The sequence below is a fragment of the Triticum urartu genome, chromosome 1, assembly GCF_003073215.2.
Source record: "Triticum urartu cultivar G1812 chromosome 1, Tu2.1, whole genome shotgun sequence".
Lineage (NCBI taxonomy): Eukaryota > Viridiplantae > Streptophyta > Magnoliopsida > Poales > Poaceae > Triticum > Triticum urartu.
The window spans coordinates 58,060,348-58,066,824 of record NC_053022.1 but is presented as its reverse complement, the minus strand read 5'-3'; the positions used below and the strand labels follow the sequence as shown (position 1 = coordinate 58,066,824).

Here is a 6,477-nt window from a genome sequence, read left to right as displayed (position 1 = left end):
ACCTGAGAAGGCCGGGAAACAGTACTTATAGGCGGAAGGTAGCGCGACGGTCATCGGAGTTCAATGCATAATGGCTTAGCGCGCCAGCTTGCCGTGGAAAACTAGAGAAACTGAAATTATGACTGTGCCGTCCCGTCCCGTCTGGGTCGCACGCCGGCATGGCGGTCAAACGAGTGCACTCGAATCATCTCCCTCGTCAATAATGGTTCCACGGATTTAAAAGTGTATCTTTTTTCGCATCAGTTAGCTGCCTTAATTACGGCCGGCTGCATGCAGGCACTCAGAATCGCTCGCAGGCAGTACGCGAAGCAGCATGCAACGAGTCGCAGCCCGAGGGCACGCATGCAGCCACTTAAGTCCCTGGAATTAATTAGGCTTAAACTTGTGCATGCCGTTAATTATTGCCATGCCTTGGTCTTGCTGCTTTGCTCACGGGACTAATAAATCCCGGACGGAGGGAGTACCTTGGTTGGTGAGAGGTTTGAATTAAGCCCTGCAAATTGGAAAGGAGGTACTAGTACGTGCGTGATCCGCTATTTATTCGTGTAGGATCGAGTAGGTCGTTTCTTGAATTGAACCTTGCAAACCGGAAAGGAGGTAGTACGTGTGTGATCCGCTATTTATCCGTGTAGGATCGATAGTGTAGCTTGTCAGTTTCTTCAGAGGTAGGCATTTTTATCCGTGTAGGATCGATAGTGTAGCCTGTCAGTTTCTTCAGAGGTAGGCATTTTTATTCAAAAAACTGCCACTTCGCATCTTGCGTCGCAAAAAAAACTGCCATGTCGGGTGGTTGGTGCGACATATGCCAACGGGTGGCTTATCATTGTGGGAGCCAATAACACATCGCCGGTACCTGGAAACGGGATAAGGCGAAGACATGCACGCCGGCGAATCTTACCCAGCTTCAGGATTTTCCGTGGAGATAACACCCCTACTGCTGCTCTGCAGGGTCTCCGCATGGTCACTAGATCAACAAGTAGCTACAAGAGGCTCCTTGAGCTGTTCGGTGAAAGGATGAAGAAGGGCAAGGCTTGCCCGCTTCTTCCCTCAATGCGGTGTCTAAAACTATTCAAAAAAGGGGATCCCTCTGCATGGGTGCCCTGGGGGGTTTATATAGGCCTACCCCCCAGGGGTACAATGGTAATCAGTCTGGGCGCGGGCCCCAGCCGTCTGTGTCTACGCTGGCCGGCTTCTTCGCCGACCGATGGACCCGTCGACTGGTGGACCCCGCCGGCTGCCGGCCTTCTGGTCGACAGGCCGGTCCCACCGCTCGGGGGTCTTGTCGGAGGCTGGTTACTGTTGCCTCGCCTTTGGTGACGGGGGCTTTGTCGTGGTAAGCATGGCTACAGTGCTGCCGTCGGGCGGCTTATTGCTGTAGCCTTACCTCGCCTTATCTATACCTATACTAAATTACATACTCGCTGGAAATTACCACGTTAATCAGAAATTACGAGCCATTTATCTGATGGGGCCGAATTATTACGGTGTAGATCTTCCTATACTAAATTACATACTCGCTGGAAATTACCACATTAATCAGAAATTATGAGCCATTTATCTGATGGGGCCGAATTATTACGGTGTAGATCTTCTGAATTTTTCCGGTCAAAACTAGATCCAAAACACATGTAAACATGACCCTACCTACACGTAGTCCCCTGGTCAAGTGGGTCCAGCTTATACAATATCTACTATGGTGATATTTTTCCTAGAGAAAATAAGCGGGTTGTTGCCTGCTAGATCTCTCACGTATCCTCCTCTTTTTTTTTTCTTTGATAACACGTATCCCCCTTTGTCTCTCCTCATGTCTCTCTCCTAATCTATCACATATCAAGAAATTACATTCTCAGATTTAAAATATATTATTGTAATCATTTTCCTAAAGAAAATTGGTCGGTTGTTGCCCGCTAGATCTCTCACGTATCTCTCTATCTCTCTTTCCGTATGTATCTCTTCCAATATCTCACGTATTTGAGAAAAAAATAACTCCTTGATCACATATCACGTACTCATCTACCGAACAACTGACTCAAAATTATGATAGCAGCAGATTCAATTAAAGATGGATTAGGTTAAGCTTGCCGACGACATTGATGAGACAGCTGGTTGCCAAACACATGGGTGAAATGGACATCGAAGATGAAGTGCGAGCGCCATGAAACAATAGTACCAGGACCCGGAGTAACTGGTCACGAGCACATATATGCCCGATATCTTCTCCGTTCGTTAATGCATGGGGATGTGGGCCAACAGTTTATACGGTGCGTTAAAGGGCTGCTGGTAAAAGAGAACTGTAGTGAAATACGTATGGGTCAGAGGCCATTCATGGGCCAGGCTAGCGGCGCGGGCGGACGGGTTTCTGGACGGCCGTCACCGCCGATGAGGTGAGTCGTGGATCATCTTCCTCTATTTCTGTCTGATCCGCGGCTCGGAAAAGTGCTTCCGGTCAAAGGGCGAGTCTGTTCTTCCCCAAACGCGTCCGTCATTTTTGAACTTCAAAATCAAGGGAGTGAGGGAGTGGAGGCCGACGGTGATGGAATTCCTCAAGCAACCAATCAGGAGATATGTCGATCCGATGCTGTTAATCGACCTTATGCGTTTTCCAGCATCGAGTTCCGGCGGTTAAGCTTTTGTGATTTGTCTCTCCCAGATCCACTCTGATTGAGGAGGTTGGGGAGAGTCTAGTGCCGGAAGGGACGCCGGCACATGGCACCAGGCGGACAGTGGTCGAGGTGGCGCTAAACGAGGCCACGGGTGTGACCGTCAAAAGGGTGGATCTGCGGCGTGGCTGCAGCGGCAGCAGTGAGAAGGGGCAGCTCGCCTCCCACTTCTGAGCTGTCGACGGGGAAGATGAATCCCAGGCTCCTGGTTGGAACAAGAGGTCAGTGTCTCGGCGATAACATTAAATTCAGCATTCATATGAAGATTTTCAGTACTATATTTCCATGCTTTGTAAGGTCAGTTTGGTTGAATTTCCGGGTGAAGTACTCCATGGTGCGAGACGAATTGGTGTGCAAACTATCTGTTATGAATTGAAGTTAAACTCAGCATTGCCATGAAGATTTACAGTACTATATTTTCATGTTTTCTAAGGTCATACCGTTTGGTTGAATTTCTGCGGGGAGTACTCCATGGTGTGACAGGAATTAGCGTGCAAACTGACTGTTCTGAATTGAAGTTAAATTCAACATTGCTATGAAGATTTACAGTACTATGTTTTCATGCTTTGTAAGGTCATACAGTTTGGTTGAATTTCTGTTGGGAGTACACCATGGTTTGACAAGAATTAGTGTGCAAACTGTCTGTTTTGAACGGTTAATTTTCTCGCAGTTCAGTAGTTTCATGTGCAACTTGATATTCAGTGGGTTAAATTGTTTGACACAATCATAGTAACTGCATTTAGGTTGAGGATTGGAGCCTCTGCCCCAAGCTTGACACCTTGCCCAACCCGCATAAGCGCTTTTGAGAAGGCCGTGAGTGTGTTCGTAGAAAACCCAACTGAAGATGAGCCGTGGCTCGTAATTTGGATGAACTAAGAGGTGCGTTCCATAGTTGAACGAGCCCGATGCATTACAGTTAAGTTGCAGAAACCATAGAATGCCTGATAGTGTTGTTAGCTTTGCATCACTCGCTCTGGCAAGATTCAAAAGTGTACTCAGTGTCTTGCTAGTGTTTCTGTGTTGAAATCATATGAACCGCCAGTTCTCTGCTGGAGTAAATAATAAGACAAACAGTGGGTAGGGGATAAAACATAATCCCAGGATATGGGAAAAACATGGAATAAAATAGGGGTCGTGGTATTAACCTAATCCACCTGCAATAAGAACCCCTCTATTGATTTTGTGGCAACACACTCTCATTGCTTGGCTGACCACGTGTAAACTAGTTCCATGATTTACCGCAGAGCAATACAATTGGGATTGTTAGGTAAACAAGAACGAATGTATCACTAGATGAAGAAATGACCTTGTCGTATGGTAGTTTAATTTTGTCTGAGACTACTCCTGTTGAGAAAGTAAAATTATTGGATGCTTAATAATGTACTCCCTCCGTTCCAAAATAAGTGTCTTAAATTTGTAATAGCTTCATTACAAAATTGTACTAAGCTTGAGACAGTTATTTTGGGACGGAGGGAGTATGGACTCTGCAGTTTAATTTTATCTGAATCTCTTAGTGCTGAGAGCTGGTAATATTTGCAGGGTGAGTATAGATGCAGCGTCGCCTTGCAGGGCGTCTGTGGGCTTGGCTAGTGACTGCCTTCGAGGAAGTGGTGAAGGGTTTTACAGAGAACCCTCGAAAATGTGATTGCGCCGACACTAGGGACAAGTTTCGACTCACTCGGGGAGGCGGATGATTTTTACAACGTGTATTCTTGGAAAGAAATGTTTCAGAATAAGATATGGGCAGAGCGGGCTGATTGTTGAGAGAACGAAATGCATGCAGAAAATTGGGTGTGGCTGCTCGGTAAGCACTAATTAGTCCAGTGACAAGTTTTGTTAGCAGTTGATGCTTTGTTTTCCGTTGGATGTATTATTTTTATTTTGCAAACGCTGGTCTGATTTGCAATAATTGACCCAATGTTCAAGGTAAAGCTGGAGTCGAGAATACTAGATCCTATCGATGTGAGTGTCCTGTGTCGATAAGATTGCCTAGAACAGAGGGCAATGGATGGTACAGCTCTGAACACAGGGAGAAGCACAATCACTCGCTGTTGCCGAATTTTGGAGAGACGATTCACTGGTCATCTCACAAAGCACATCTATGTGTTTTCCCGAGACCTGATCAAGCAATCGAGACAGAACAACGTCAACCTTGCCAAGGTGTACATCGTTATCAGGAGTCTTTTTTGGATTAATTGAGAATGTGTGATCGTTATCTGGGCGGTCGAGTACAGCGTCGGGATGTCATGCATTCAATTCCTGGTCCACATACGGGTTCGGTTTTATTAGCGGAAATGCCGATGTATGTATGGTACGAACCTTAAAACGCCCGGATGAACATAAAGGTATGGCAGTACACATACTTGCAATTCTTGCTAGTGCTCTTAGAAGAAAGGGATAGTGTTTACTGGTAGAACTTGACAAGAATTAGAACGGTAACTTGTTGAGTCAGGCAGTGATGTAATTTTAGGTAGTGTGATTAGCTATTCGCTCATTAGTTAGCGAGTCAGTTCCCTTGTACCAAAAACTGTATGGAGTTTGCGCTGAAGATGCAGACTGGAAGTGTACTACACTCTGAATTACACTGGGTGTGTCCAGAAAAAATGCACCTGCAGCATTCATTACTGATTCCTGGTGGTACCTTGTGCATTGGAAAAGTTGTGTTTTAGCAACAAATTCGTATTGTAAAAATGTCTTGCCTTGAGCAATGCAGCCCATGCTGTGGGATGGTTGATTTGAACAATAGTATCTTGAGCGATTAGTGTCATGCAGGTGAAATGACTCAAGTCAGCTTGCCATACAACAAGGATGGCCTAATTACATGGTTGCTGCGGATTATGGATGTAGTTCGATATGAAATGACAAATTGGAGATTTGATTTGAAATTACTTGTAGAGTGTGAGTGGTATGTAAAATCAGAATTTGGTCTGTACTCTGCAGTACACATGAATGATTTGTGGCGGCCTTGCTGATTGAGAAGTTGGGGCACAAAAATGTAAACGGAAACATTATGTACTCCAGAAGAATCAATTTTGGTGGTTACGATGGCTTTAGAATAACTGCTCCGGCCAGGTTAATAATAATACAAACACTAATATGAATGCTTATGTGCTACACACAGCTTAGTATGGTTACGATGGCTTTACTCCGGCCAGATTAATCTCCTCCGTGCCGGCGGATGAGGAAGAGGTGAATCATGTAGGGGAAAGCTGGTGGCTGCAACTGGGATACAATAAACACCGTTAGTCCAGAATCTCGAGTTGTGACGGCTCGTGTCGTCAAAGGACTTCCGAGCTGGCCTTGGAGCACGAAACAGGGTCATATTTATTACTCATTAGATGTGGGCCATGGGCCCAGGTAAAAAAAGATACTGATGGAATACCAGGGCCTATACGTGCGGTGGTGAGAACCTCCTAGCGATTGAACGAAAGAGATAACGAGCGTATATGTGCTCGAGTTCAGAAGAGCACTTCCGAATAGTACCAGTGTTTTGTTCCTTAAGCCGGCCACGGCGTTGGCCAGCCCAAAGGTATGCAATCAACTGGTAATGATAGTAATACATAGATGATTAGGTACGTAATATATTGATCAGTACATTAATATTACTGTAGCTATGCATCGATTGATATATGTCGATCGCATCGTGTGATTACAAGCTATTGCCTAATTGCACATATTTAACTCGGATAAGGACTTCTGCTCTAATACGGACAGGTATGTAGCACATGGCGTTTAATTTTGGCAGATGCAACAAGTACAAATTCGTCATGCTATTGATCTATCTTAGCCTACGATTTGCTTACTCTTAGAACTAGAA

The 6,477-nt window shown here is 45.3% G+C and overlaps 1 long non-coding RNA gene across 2 annotated transcripts; it reads left to right on the top strand.

Moving 5' to 3' along the window:
- The first annotated feature begins 2,249 nt into the window (after positions 1–2,249).
- On the top strand, positions 2,250–5,286 carry LOC125547102. 2 transcript variants are annotated; one of them, XR_007300663.1, is made up of 4 exons: positions 2,250–2,384; positions 2,651–2,881; positions 4,200–4,464; positions 4,587–5,286. It is a non-coding gene; the product is annotated as an uncharacterized LOC125547102 (long non-coding RNA). The 2 variants fall into 2 exon arrangements; XR_007300662.1 differs by lacking the exon at positions 2,250–2,384 and having other exon boundaries at positions 2,396–2,881.
- The last annotated feature ends 1,191 nt before the right edge of the window (positions 5,287–6,477 follow it).